This window comes from Bos grunniens, chromosome 14, assembly GCF_055505025.1.
Source record: "Bos grunniens cultivar Pamir isolate PY7600 chromosome 14, Bosgru_T2T1.0, whole genome shotgun sequence".
NCBI classification, from domain to species: Eukaryota; Metazoa; Chordata; class Mammalia; order Artiodactyla; family Bovidae; genus Bos; species Bos grunniens.
Window position 1 is genome coordinate 34,973,669 of NC_141178.1, and position 15,364 is coordinate 34,989,032.

A 15,364-nucleotide genomic window follows, 5' to 3' on the forward strand; every position below is an offset into this window, starting at 1 on the left:
TCCAGTACTCTTGCCTGGAAAATCCCATGGACAGAGGAGCCTGGTAGGCTGCAGTCCATGGGGTTGCAAAGAGTCGGACGTGATTGAGCGACATCACTTTCACTTTTCACTTTCATGCATTGGAGAAGGAAATGGCAACTCACTCCAGTATTCTTGCCTGGAGAATCCCAGGGACGGGGGAGCCTCGTGGGCTGCCGTCTATGGGGTCGCACAGAGTCGGACACGACTGAAGCGACTTAGCAGCAGCAGCAGTAGCAGACATGAAAACAACCTACATACTCACTGACAGATGAATGGATAAAGAAGATGTGAGACACACACACACACACACGAGAATAGTACTTAGTCACACAAAAAATGAAATGCCATTTGCAACTAAATGGATGGAACTAGAGACCATCATATGATGTGAAGTAAAACAGAAAGATATCGTAGGATAGCATTTACATGTGGAATCTAAAATATGACACAAATGAATCTATGAAACAGAAACAGACTCACTGATAAAGACTTGCGGTTGCCAGGGGACAGGGGTAGGGAAGTGTTGCATTGGGATTAGCAGATGCAAACTATTATCCACAGACTGAATATACAACATGGTCTTATTGTATAGCACAGGGAACTATATTCAGTCCTGTAATAAACCATAATGGAAAATAATATGAATTATATATAATTAATATATAACTGAATTACTCTGCTATCCACCAGAAACTAACACAACATTGTAAATCAATTATACTTCAATAAAAAAAAATGGCAAACACAGTTGGTTTCTGATCACTAATGAAAGCATTTTTTGTGTGTTGGTTATTTATGTTACCCTCTTGGCTGGGTAGAAAGAAGTCTTCATGACTGGCCTCTACTTACTCATCTGGCCTTGACTTTTCTTCACAATTCTTCTAAGTTCTCGACCCTCATTCAGTCTGTATTAGTTTCCCCCTCTCTATATTTTCCTAGAACTCAGTGAGCTACCATCAGAGATTTCTCATAGAGCTATAGGTGGAAACTTAAAAAATCTTCATAAGTTGCCTCTTTCTGGAAGGAGATGTGGGTCTAGTGACGACTGCTGCTGCTGCTGCTAAGTCACTTCAGTCGTGTCCGACTCTGTGTGACCCCATAGACGGCAGCCCACAAGGCTCCCCCATCCCTGGGATTCTCCAGGCAAGAACACTGGAGTGGGTTGCCATTTCCTTCTCCAATGCATGAAAGTGAAAAGTGAAAGTGAAGTCGCTGAGTCTTGTCCGACTCTTAGCGACCCCATGGACTGCGGCCCACCAGGCTCCTCCGTCCATGAGATTTTCCAGGCAAGAGTGCTGAAGTGGGGTGCCATTGCCTTCTCCAAGTGATGACTAGGTATCACTATTGAGTAGTAAACATCACCCAAAGCTCACGCTGTTTTTCATGTATTTTTTGATACAAAATGACAATATGATATTTGACTCTAAGCTTCAAAGTCAAGTTCCAACTTATGGAACATTCAGTCCCACTTTCCAGTCCCCATTCCAACACATTCACTAGGAAGGTATTTCTCAACAATAAACATCAAATACACAATTTTCACATGTGTATTGTGTCCTCGTCTAACATTCTCTTTATCCAGGTCCTCTTTCTTTGGAATCAGTCGATAAGAAATTAGAAGTTAGGTATACCAACCAAGATAGCATATTGAAAAGCAGAGACATTACTTTGCCAACAAAGGTCCATCTAGTCAAGGCTATGGTTTTTCCAGTGGTCATGTATGGATGTGAGAGTTGGACTGTGAAGAAAGCTGAGTGCCGAAGAATTGATGCTTTTGAACTGTGGTGTTGGAGAAGACTCTTGAGAGTCCCTTGGACTGCAAGGAGATCCAACCAGTCCATTCTGAAGGAGATCAGCCCTGGGATGTCTTTGGAAGGAATGATGCTAAAGCTGAAACTCCAGTACTTTGGCCACCTCATGTGAAGAGTTGACTCATTGGGAAAGACTGATGCTGAGGAGAAGGGACGACAGAGGATGAGATGGCTGGATGGCATCACCGGCTTGATGGATGTGAGTCTGAGTGAACTCTGGGAGTTGGTGATGGACAGGGAGGCCTGGCGTGCTATGATTCATGGGGTGGCAAAGAGTCGGGCACGACTGAGCGACTGAACTGAACTGATACAATTTTAACCAAAGGTGCTTTAAAACGGGCAACCACAGACAGAAGAGCTAGACTCAGTAATACCCATGTCACTATAATACGTCTGAGCAACTTAGAATTGATTAGGTATTCTCAAGTTGGTTTCTGCCTCTAAAACAAAACTTTTATCACAGCCAGGAAAGTTATAAGGGGTTTACAGTATTGAGAGCCTTGGACCATCTTTGTCCATCACGTGGTCCCTTCTTTCCTACCCCTCATCCCCTCTTTCTGGCTAGATGCAGAACTCCGGAGCCATCTTTGTGTGTGTGATGGGAATGAGAAGATAATTTGGAGATTGAGAGAGGAGGATTAGCTTAGTATACTCATGTGTTTTGAAATGTATATTCTATAGAGATTTAAAAAATCAAATCAAAATGCTCAAGTGTGTGAGCTAGTCATTCATTGGAAATTATCTGCTAAAAGATGTTAGGTTAAAAATTAGCGAAGTGAATAACTGTTCAATCTATTAAATTAATATAGTCAACTGGCATGCACATACTAATGCATTTTGCTAGTAGAACAATTTAACAATTTAAAACCTAAACTATTATTAATGTCATGTATATTTTCTTTTACAACGTTAGTTTATCTAACGATTATTCTGCATGCTTATATATCACCCTTTACAAAACACCTCTAGTGAATGCTATCACAGGTGGAAGTTAGTTTCAGTAGAACTCAGGCTGGATGCAATAAGCTTGGAAGATTAACAGCTTTGCAGCTAGAATTCCTGGTTCAAGTCCCAGCTTTGACCCCTGTCATATTTATTACCCAAGTTACTTAGTGATCTTAAGCTTCAGTTTTCATTTCCCTAAGAGGAACACAATTACAATTGTCTGCCTTATAAGGGTTATTGAGAGACTAAATGATACATGTGAAGATTTCGGCACAGTGCCCGACATACAGCAGAAGTTTAATACATGACAATGATACTGCTGAAAAAGGAGCAGCAGGAAGGAGAGCTGGGGCCAGGAAGATCTGGATCATGGTGGTACCATTAAGAAAAATTGGAAACCCAGAGAGAGGGCTTGGCTGATCCAGAATGAGATTGATAAAAGCATATGATAGTCATGATCTGGTATGTCAAGCGGTTAAAAGTAAGTTTTTAGGAAATGGCATGTTAAGTTAACTCCCGTTAGCCTGGGGAGAGGCTGCAATGTCTTTTTGTGGACAGCAGGGGGCCCCCAGGTACTGGAAAGCAGCAAGCAAGGCTCCTTTTTTTTTTTTTTTTAATGTACTTTGCTTAGTTTTCTTATTGCTGGCAAAAGCTAAGACCTAGCTTCATTTGGTGTCATGGTTTAAAAGACAGGGATTAGAGAGGTGCAGCGCAGGCCATGGGACACCAAGGATAGCCAGTGACCTCCGGAAGCTAGAAGAAGAAACAGCTAGAAGAAGCAATCTTTCCTTCGATTCTGGAGGGATCCCGGCAGGGCTGACACTTTGATTTGGGACTTCTGGCCTCTAGAACTGTGGGAGGATAAATCACAGTCTGTGGTGATCTGGCCGTCGTAGGAAACTAACACACACCTTCCTTTGTAGGAGAAGACCTGCATGCTGTGTGACATCTCCAAGGTCACAGAGTCAACGGGAAGCCAATCTCGCATTCCATCTTGCCTTTTAACTGTTCTTTAAGAATTTTATTTTTCTTAAAGAGATAGGAATACCAGACCACCTTACCTGTCTCCTGAGAAACCTATATGTAGGTCAAGAAGCAACAGAATCAGACATGGAACAACCAACTGGTTCAAAACTGGGAAAGGAGTATGTCAAGGCTGTATATTGTCACTATGCTTATTTAACTTAAATGCAGAGTACATCATGCAAAATGCCAGGCTGGATGAATCACAAGCTGGAATCAAGACTTCTGGGAAAGATATTATTATCAATCATCTCAGATAGACAGATGATACCACTCAAATGGCAGAAAGTGAGGAGGAACCAAACAGCCTCTTGATAAAGGTGAAAGAGTAGAGTGAAAAACCTGGCTTGACACTCAACATTAAAAAGTCTAAGATCATGGCATCTCGTTCCATCACTTCATGGCAAACAGAAGGGGAAAAAGTGGAAGCAGTGATTTTCTTTTCTTGGGCTCCAAAATCACCACAGATGGTGGCTGCAGCCATGAAATTAAGACACTTGCTCCATGAAAGGAAAGCTAGGACAAACGTAGACAGCATATTCAAAAGCGAAGACATCACTTTGCTGACAAAGGTCCAAATAGTCAAAGCTACAGTGTTTCCAGTAGTTGTATGGATTTGAGAGTTGGACCATAAAGAAGGCTGACAGCTGAAGAATTGATGCTTTTGAACTGTTATGCTGGTGAAGATTCTTGAGAGTCCCTTGGACTGCAAGGAAATCAAACCAGTCCATCTTAGAGGAAATCAACCCTGAATAGTCACTGGAAGGACCGTTGCTAAAGCTCTAATACTTTGGTCACCTGATGCAAAGAGCCAACTCACTGGAAAAATCCCTCATGCTGGGGAAGACTTTCGGTAAAAGGAGAAGGGAGAAGGGGGCAGCAAAGAATTAGATGGTTAGATATCATCACGGACTCAATGGACATGAATTTAAGCAAACTCTGGAAGACAGTAGAGGACAGAGGAACCTGGCCTGCTACAGTCCATGGGATTACAAAGAGTTGGACACAACTTAGCAAGTGAACAACAATACCAAAAACCTCATCAAGTTGTATACAGCTTTCTGTATGTGAATCATACCTCAATAAAATGTTATTTTTGTTTGTTTGTTTTAGATAAAAGAAAACAGTTTAAAATCAGTACAAGCTTATGCCATATAGCACAGGGAACTCACCTTGGTACTCAGTCATAACCTAGAGAGGTGGGATAGGGGTGGGATGGGAAGGAGGTCTAAGAGAGAGGGGATATATGTATACGTATAGCGGATTCATGTTGTAGTACAGCAGAAACTAACACAACATTGTAAAGCACTTATACTCCAATTAAAAATAAATCAAAGACAAATTACCCAATAGAAAAAGAGACATTTCAAAGATAAGAAGAGACAATTCACAGAAAACTCAACATAAAAAACAGTACAAGTTTAAAATAACAAACACTTATTATCTCAAGATTTCTGTGTTCAGGAATCTGGTGTAACTCAGCTGGGTTTTCTGCCTCAAGGTCTCACATGAGGATGCAGTCAAGGTGCTAGATGGGGCTGCAGTCATCTGAAGGCTTGGCCAAGCGAGGATTTTCATTCAGGCTCACTCACATGGTTGTGTCAAGTTTCAGTCTCTCGTGGGCTGATGGACAGAGGGCTCATTGCTATCCTCCAGCCCTTGCTTCATGGCTTCTCACAAGTCAGCTCATGGCATAGCAACTCGCTTTCTTCAGAAGAAGCAAGCAAGGAAGTACAAAAGACTGAGCAAGGTCAAACTCAGTCTTTCTATAACCTAGTCTGACATTCCATTTCAAGAGGCCAGTCAGTGGTAAAGAATCCTCCTGCAATGCAGGAGGCGTATGTTTGATCCCTGGGTCAGGAAGACCCCCTGGAGGAGGGCATGACAACCCACTCCAGTATTCCTGCCAGGAGTATCCCATGGACAGAGGAACCTGGTGGGCTACTGTCCATGGGGTTGCAAAAAGTCAGACATGACTGAAGCAACTGAGCATGAACAGAATCTAAGAAGTGACATCCCATTTCAAGGGGCCAGTGTGGCACTAGTGGTAAAGAACCTGCCTACCAGTGCAGGAGATGTAAGACACTTGGGTTCAATCCCTGGGTCAGGAAGATCCCCTGGAGGATGGCACGGCAACCCACTCCAGTATTCTTGCCTGGAAAATCCCATGGACAGCTGTAGTCCAGTGGGTCACAAAAAGTCGGACACGACTGAAGCGACTTAGCACCAGGCATGCACACCCTCAACTACTAAAAATGTTTCTGACCATTACCAGCATTTCAATTTAAATCTGTGTCATCAGTCACAAAAAGCGTGCGTTTGCTAGCTTATTTCTTCTGCTTGGGTGTCTTTGAACAGTGTTTTCTGTGTGTGCTCGGTTGCTGAGTCGTGTCTGACTCTTTGTGACCCCATGGACTGTAGCCCATCAAGTTCCTGTCTATGGGGTTCTCCAAGCAAGAATACTGGAGTGGGTTGCCATTTGCTCCTCCAGGGGATCTTCCTGACCCAGGATTGAACTGGTATCTCCTGTGTCTTCTGCATTGGCAGGCAGACTCTTTTACCACTGAGCCATCTGGGAAGCACACTGCACTAAATACGGCTCAACGAACATGTTGGTTGATTGAATAACATTTAAACTTCACCGGCAAGTTCAATCTTAAAAGAAGGTAATAATATTCACCAGCAGATTTTGCTTCCTGAGTTCTTCCTGGGTATTTATAACTATTCTGAAAATTGAAATTACCAAAGAAAATAGTTAACTCGTGTATCTTATGTAAAAACATATCTATTGGAATGGGTATCAAAGTTGCTGTTGGACAAATGTGACATTTATTCTATTGCTCAAAACTCTTGAATATCATAGTACATAAAAGGAAGAAAAATGTCATAAGTTTTCTAGTTTCTGTATTTTTCTGGTGTCATGTTTAGCTGAATCTTAAAAGAAGGTTGTAATTGAAATGTCTTCAAGAAACAAAGCCTGAAGACAAGATAAATAGTCAAAATTATATTAAAATAACATACCCCTTTTATATTTGGTGTGGAAATGAAGCTGTGATGCTCTACTCAGACTATAAAGTGACAGTCTAAAATTACAGTGCCTTGTATATCTGCTTCTATATACTCTCTGTCAATAAAAAAGTTACTGTTATCTATATCTCACACGTAACTCATAACTCATTTAACCTAATAAAAGAGGAAGTGTTTTTGAACAGTTACTAGACATTTTTTGTACCTCCCAACAACTAGATTTTTCCTGTTTGAGGCAAATACGCTTCTGCACATCTCTGCTCAGAAATGATTCAGCCAAAACTCACAGTCTTCTGGATGCTTACATCTGCACTCTACTTTTAGAAAAAGGAAATAAAGCAAAAGGATAATCAGATATCAAGGCTTTCAAAAAAGAAAATACACTCATCTTCTTGGATTTCTACATTGGTTTAGTTCTCACTCAAACTATATAGCCACAGTAGGCCAGCTTCTCCTCTAGCCATGATTATCTTTTTTTCTACGACTCAGGGTGAGGAGTTGCCTGCCCAGGGATAGTGCTAGAAAACAGAAGAGGGTTGGTTGTGTGACACCATCGACAGATTTCACTCGCACATCACAAGTGCCCCATCTGTTCACAGTTCATTGGCTGAAGCTAGTCCTATGGCCAAGCCTGAAGTCGCCGTAGTGTAGAAATATAATCTTTCCATTGCAAGAAGCAGAGAATACTGTGAGCAATAAAACTCACCAAACACACTTAGAAGAATGAATGAGATGATTATACTGATGTCAGGTGATCACTGACAGATTAAAATGGCCATCCAACCCATCAGAATGGACTGTGTCCAGGCTGAATTCATTCTTGTAGTTCAGACTTGACTCAGCTTCCCTTGCAACTCTAATACCAATTCTCTTGTATCTTTCAGAATCATGGCACTGTGATTTTCGCTGATGTAATGTTCAGAAACATGCCTCTACATCAAGAACCCCATCACATCCCTCATGTGAGAAGTATGGATAACATATACAAAGGGCCATAAATGGTTCAGTGGGCTCCTGTGTGCTGTAGTTACTCTCCTTAGTAACTGAGTGAAGAGGGAAAGATTATTTTCTTTTTACTTGTGAACAAATTGACCCAGAGAGCTTACACAAAGTCAAATGGCCAGCAAGGGGTGAAGCTGGGATCTGAAGCCAACATTTTGACCCCAAGGTTCTGGCAAATTAAGGAAGAAAGATAGTGACTACATTCCAGACATTCCACAACCAAAAAGAAATTTTTGGCAACTATTAGTTAGCCAGGAAACAGAATGACCATGTTCCCCACAGGCTCTCAAGTGATTCAAATCACTAACCTGTTTACTGAAATAAATTACAAAATATTTATTTTAAGGCTTATAAGGAAAGTCTCCTTTCTCTGAAGCCTAGAAAATATGTTTCTTTTTTGCACAGAACACTTGATAGAGAAATATTTGTTCCTTTTTTGCACAGAACACTTGAGGACATTCTGTTTGCAGTGGGAACACAGAGAACCCATTGCTTAAAAGAATAATTGTTCAGAGTGGATGGCTGAAGATGAAATGAAGAAGTGAAATTAGAGCTAAAGGTTTTCAAGGTACAGATAAAGAACACTTAGAAGAACTGGGATCCAGGCTTCCCAGGGAACAGCGATTAGGCAGGGAAACAAAGTAGAAATGAGTTGCAACAAAGGTGGGTATTAACTGGTGAATTTACGTAAAAGGATTGAGAGAGGAGCCTAGAATTTTGCATAAGGAATTTCTGACTTTTATTTTGTTGCTGTTCTGTATAAATTAGGAGGATGACATATGTAGTCAAGGTTTCCCAGGTGGCACTAGTGGTAAAGAATCTGCCTGCCAATGCAGGAGGACCTAACAGATACAGGTTCGATCGCTGGGTTGGGATGATCCCCTGGAGAAGGAAGTGGCAACCCACTCCAGTATTCTCACCTGGAGAATCCTATGGACAGAGAAGCCTGGCGGGCTATAGTCCATGGGGTCATGAAGAGTCGGACAAGACTGAGCATGCACACACAGGCACACACACGCGTGCACACACACACACACATACATATGTGCATTCAACCTCCTGCTGTTCAAAAGGGCTGAGAGAAGGTGGCCTTGCTAAACACAGGGAGGAAGCAGGATGGCACTTAGGCTAGGGAACAACTGGTTTAGGTAACTGGAATAAAAGAAATTCAAAGTTCTAACCTACTTTAGCAGATTTTAAATGATTCTGTAACTGTATATTGCCTGATACAGAAAAAAGAAAAGAGCAAAACCCTTGGAGACACAAAGATTTGGTATCAAATCTTAACTCAGCCATTTCCTTTGTCTACTATATGACCTTAAACAAGTCTCTTACTTTCTTTGAACTCCAGGTTCCCATACAAAAAAACAGACCAAAACAAAACTAACATGGGATTTTTGTGAAGATTAAGTAAACTGTATACTATTTATATCTGTGTCTATATTTATCTGTGTATCTATAAATATATCTGTATCTGTACCTGTGTCCACATCTATATCTATATACTACTTAAGAGGTGCTGTATGAATGTTAATTGCTTTCTCCCTTGCTGTATTAATCAATTTGCTAATGCATTTAACCAATATTTAAGTGTTTGTTTCATGCTAGCATTGTGATAGTTTCTGAAGATGATGAAAAGGTGATGAAGACAGAGACACAGTCCTTAGGAAGCTAAAGGAGAAATAGATATATAGACCACATGATTCCAGACATCACATGGTTTCAAAAAGTTAGCTGAGACTTCTACATTCAGGCACTGTCGGCTGGATAGACTTGGGATCGCTGTCATGACCTGTCAGTGCATCATGAAATCCATATTGCACAAATGTACTGAAGAAATATGCTACAAGGACAGGAACTATTTTTCTTTTCATTAGAGGATGCTGTGCTCTTTTTAAGCAGGTCTGATATATCAATTTGGAGTCACTCTGGAGAATATCATAAACTGACGTGATTACTTCACATTTGTTTTAGCTCTCTGCTTGGTCTACTCAACTTCTTCTGCCTTATTTCTCTCCCCTTCATCCTTCTCTTTGTTCTGATGCCCTCTGTTTCTTTCTCTCCCTTCTTTTCATTCATCTAACAAACTTTTACACAGTGCCTACATTTCTCATGCTAGTAAGGTTATGCTCAAAATCCTTCAAGCTAGGCTTCAGAAGTACATGAACCAAGAACTTATAGTTGTACAATGTGGGTTCAGAAAAGGCAGAAGAACCAGAGACCAAACCGCCAACATTCATTGGCTCACAGAGAAAGCAGGGGAATTCCAGAAAAAACATCTACTTCTGCTTCACAGACTACATGAAAGCCTTTGATGATGTGGATCACAACAAACTGTGGAAAATTCTTAAAGAGATGGGAATACCAGACCACCTTACTTGTCTCCTAAGAAACTGGTACATGGGACAAGAGCAACAGTTAGAACCTCACATGGAACATAGAACTGGTTCCAAATTGGGAAAGGAGTACAACAAGACTGTATACTGTCACCCTGTTTATTTAACTTATATGCAGAGTACATTAAGCAAAATGCCAGGTTGGATGAAGCACAAGCTGGAATCAAAACTACCAGGAGAAATATTAACAACCTCAGATATGCAGATGATACCACTCCAATGGCAGAAATCAAGGAGGAACTAAATAGCCTCTTGATGAGGGTCAAAGAAAAAAGTAAAATACCTGGCTTAAAATTCAATATTCAAAAAACTAAGATCATGGTATCTGGTCCCATCATTTCATGGTAAACAGATGGGGAAAAGTGGAAGCAGTGACAGACTTTATTTCCTTGGGCTCCAAAATCACTATGGATGGTGACTGGAGCCATGAAATTAAAAGACGCCTGCTCCTTAGAAGGAAAGCTATGACAAACCTAGACAGTGTATTAAAAAGCAGAGCCATCCCTTTGCTGATAAAGATTCATGTAATCAAAGCTATGGTTTTTCCAGTAGTCACACACAGATGTGACAGTTGGACCATAAAGAAGGCTGAGCACCAAAGAATGGATGCTTTCAAACTGTGGCACTGGAGAAGACTCTTGAGAGTCCCTTGGACTGCAAGATCAAGCCAGTCAATCCTAAAGGAAATCATCCCTTAATATTCATTGGAAGGACTGATGTTGAAACTGAAGTTCCAATACTTTGACCACCTGATGCAAAGAACAGACTCACTGGAAAAGATCCTGATGCTGGGAAAGTTTGAGGGCAGGAGGAAAAGGGGGCGACAGAGGATGAGATGGCTGGATGGCATCACTGACTCAATGGACATGAGTTTGAGCAAACTGGAAGATAGTGAAGGACAGGAAAGCCTGGTGTGCTGCAGTCCATGGGATCGCAAAGAGTTGGATATGACTTAGCAACTGAACAACTAAATGCCAGATGTCATTTTAGGTATTGAGGTTAACAAAAGAAAGTACCTATTCTCATGCAGATTATATTAGCAGACAGTAGAAAATACATGAGAAAACAATAAGTATACGACAGTTGGTATAGGTATTCAGCAACACAAAGCAGGGCAAAGACACAGAGAATGACAGGAATCGAGGGGTATACATATGCTAATTTAGATCAAGGAAGGTTTCTCTGATGAAGTGACATTTGGGCAGAGACCCAAACCCAGTAAGGGAACTAGCCATTCACGTATATGGAAGAAGAGACTCCTAGGAAGAAACAATAGCGAAGCAAAGGCCCTGAAGTCAGAACAGTAAAGCAGACAGGGTGGCAGGATGGAGTAAGCAAAGGAGAGAGAGGGAGGATCTGAGATGAACTAAAAGAGTTTCGTTGTGACTCCAGATATATTGCAAGGTAGAGCCTACAACATATGCTGATGAATTTCAGGCAGGGAGAAAGAGGGAGAAAAAAAAATGTGTGGGTGCTTCCCAGGTTTATGGTTTGGGTAACTGACAGAACAGAATTTCCATTTACTGAGTTGGGGGTAGGGTATTTCAGCCTGAGCTGTTTCCTTCAGTATTTCTAATAGCTAAAGTCTCCTCTGATAGCCCAGCTGGTACAGAAACTGCCTGCAATGCAGGAGACCCGGCTTTGACTCTGGGTCGAGAAGATCCAGAGAAGGGACAGGCTACCCACTCCGGTATTCTTGGGCTTCCCTCATGGCTCAGCTGGTAAAGAATCTGCCTGCGAAGCAGGAGACCTGGGTTCTATCCCTGGGTTGGGAAGATCCCCTGGAGAAGGGAAAGGTTTCCCACTCCAGTATTCTGGCCTGGAGAACTCCATGAAATGTATAGTCCACGGGGTCACAGAGTCTGACGTGACTTTCTCTTCACTTCACTTCACTTCAGGTTGGTACTAAGATTCTCCTAATGTTCTTTATGTCAAAACACATTTATTTTTCCTTTGAAGGCTATTTTTGCTAGATACAGAAATCTATGTTAATTTTTTTTCTTCCGAATCTAAAAAAATATTGTTCTAATATCTTCTGGCCTTCATTTTCTTTCCTGACAGGAAGTCAGCAGTCACTTGATGGTTGTTTACATATGTGGATATTTTTTTTCCTGTGGCAGAGTAAAAACATGTCTGCAAATTTTTTGATACTCCTTACTTCAAAACATGGAACCTAATCCGCCACCACTTAAATGGGGTCCAGATTTAGATACCTGGTTCTAGTAAACAGACTGTGGTGATGCTGTGTGATTTCAAAGATTATATCATAAACTAGAACACATATACAGAGCTTCCATCTGACGGTCTCTTTCTCTGCCTTGTTCTGAGGTAGGCTGGCCACTACATCATAAGGACACTCAAGCAGTCCTGGTGAAGGATGCACATAGAGAGGAACCGAGGGGCTTCCCTGAGGGCCCAGTGGTAAAGAATTCACCTGCCAAAGCAAAAGACACAGTTTCAATCCCTGGTCCAGGAAGATCCCACATAACTCAGAGCAACTAAGCCCCAGAGCCACAACTGCTGGATCCGTATGCCACAACTCCTGAAGCCTGCACACTCTGGAGTCCATGCTCCACAAGACAGGTCACCACTATGAGGGGCCAGTGCACTGCACCTAGAGAGTGGTCTCCACTCTCCACAACTACAGAAAAAACCCGCTCAGCAACGAGCACCTAGCACAGCCAAAAATAAATAAATTTTTTTTTTAAAGAGAGGAACTGAGACTTCCTACCAAACACCAGCACCAACTGCCAGCTATGTGAATGATCCACCTTGCATGTAGCTTCAGTCACACCCAACTTTAGATGACTATAGTTCTGGCTGACATTTGACTGCAATATCACGAAAGTCCCAGATCGTTACCTAAGCTGTTCCCAAATTCTTGCCCACGGAAACCATAAGACACGATGTTTATTGTTGTTGTTAGCCACTAAATTTTGGGATAATTTGTTATGCAGCAATGGATAATCCATCTCCTAACTCAAATGTCTCTGCATGCTATATTTACTCTGATTTATCAATGCTTTAATTCACTTTATTTGTATAAAAGAAAAAAATACTGTAAAATTCAACATTAAAATGCACCAACTAATCTCAAAAATATACAAGCAACACCTGCAGCTCAATTTCAGAAAAATAAACAACCCAATCAAAAAAATTTCTCCAAAGAAGACATACAGATGGTCAACAAACACATGAAAAGATGCTCAACATCACTCATTACCAGAGAAATGCAAATCAAAACCACAATGAGGTACCATTTCACACCAGTCAGAATGGCTGCAGTCCAAAAGTCTACAAGCAATAAATGCTGGAGAGGGTGTGGAGAAAAGGGAACCCTCTTACACTGTTGGTGGGAATGCAAACTAGTACAGCCACTATGGAGAACAGTGTGGAGAGTCCTTAAAAAACTGGAAATAGAACTGCCTTATGACCCAGCAATCCCACTGCTGGGCATACACACCGAGGAAACCAGAATTGAAAGAGACACGTGTACCCCAATGTTCATCACAGCACTGTTTATAATAGCCAGGACATGGAAGCAACCTAGATGTCCATCAGCAGATGAATGGATAAGAAGCAGTGGTACATATACACAATGGAGTATTACTCAGCCATTAAAAAGAATACATTTCAATCAGTTCTAATGAGGTGGATGAAACTGGAGCTGATTATACAGAGTGAAGCCAGAAAGAAAAACACCAATATAGTATACTAACGCATATATATGGAATTTAGAAAGATGGTAACGATAACCCTGTATGCGAGACAGCAAGAGAGACAGATGTATAGAACAGTCTTTTGGACTCTGTGGGAGAGGGAGGGTGGGATGATTTGGGAGAATGGCATTGAAACATGTATAATATCATATAAGAAACGAATCGCCAGTCCAGGTTCAATGCAAGATACAGGATGCTTGAGGCTGGTGCACTGGGGTGACCCAGAGGGATGGTACAGGGAGGGAGGTGGGAGGGGGGTTCAGGATGGGGAACATGTGTACACCCGTGGCGGATTCATGTTGATGTATGGCAAAACCAATACAATATTGTAAAGTAATTAGCCTCCAATTAAAATAAATAAATTTAAATTAAAAAAAAATGCGCCAAAATGCACCACACTGAAAAATATCTATCTATGGAGAAAATTATTAATTTGTGGTAAAACTAGCCTTCAAAAACACCATTTTGTCTTACTGATTTACTTTCACAGCTTGAACACTCTAATACTTGGTATATAATAAGATATTAAATAAATATGCTGATGAATGAATGAATGAATTTGTTCCTTCAGGTTTTAAGCTTCTAGAGGACAAAAACTGTGTTTTAGTCCCCTTTTTATCCCGTATGAAACAATGCTTAACTGAACATGCTCCATTCACTATTTGTTGAATTAAATCAAACTTAGCTGAAATCCTTGTTGAAGAAAATGATCTAGAAGCAGAAGTGAAAAATTATGACAGAAAACTAATTTTAAACATTTATACTGCATGTTGACGGGTGCTGGTTTTTAAGCCTTATCACCTATCACATACATGCAATAAAAACTACACAAAAATAAAGAAACCCCTAAATCTCTAAATTTATATTCAGTTGGTTCATAGTAGACCATATGGATTTTCATAATTTCCACCAATAGAACATGTCTTCAAACGTTTCTAGAGAATCTTGATAGAACAATATACAATGATAGATATATGGATGTTCAGGTTGTAAACTACTGAAACGTGTTGAAATTGGCAGATTATCTGCAGAAGCAGTAACCTGCATTCCACTTTATCCAGTTATAGCCTTAATTCATTTCTGTAGAGTTGAATTTTATGAGCAGAGGGAATTTTCACATTCAGTCATGCAACATGTAAACTGAGCAATGTCTTTCCTCTTTTGGAGGTAGTGTGTATCCAGGGTGTGTCTCAGTGGCTTAGAATACAAGCTAGACTTTCTCAGTGCAAATCCCAGCCCTACCACTTACCAGTTTGGTGATCTTTGCCTTACTAAGTCAATTCAGTCGTGTCCGACTCTTTGCGACCCTACAGACCATAGCCCAGGTTCCTCTGACTATGGGATTCTCCAGGCAAGGAGAGGTCTGCAGTGCCCTCCTCCAGGGAATCTTCCTGAACCAGGGATCTAAAACGTGTCTCTT

General features: G+C 41.1%; 1 long non-coding RNA gene across 1 annotated transcript in view; it reads right to left on the reverse strand.

The window, feature by feature from the left end:
- Nucleotides 1–15,364, reverse strand: part of LOC147359262 (uncharacterized) — a 28,570-nt gene extending 13,206 nt beyond the window's left edge. The window contains exon 1 of the long non-coding RNA XR_015140649.1: nucleotides 15,194–15,364. This is a non-coding gene — a long non-coding RNA (uncharacterized LOC147359262). The remainder of the gene's footprint in view (nucleotides 1–15,193) is intronic.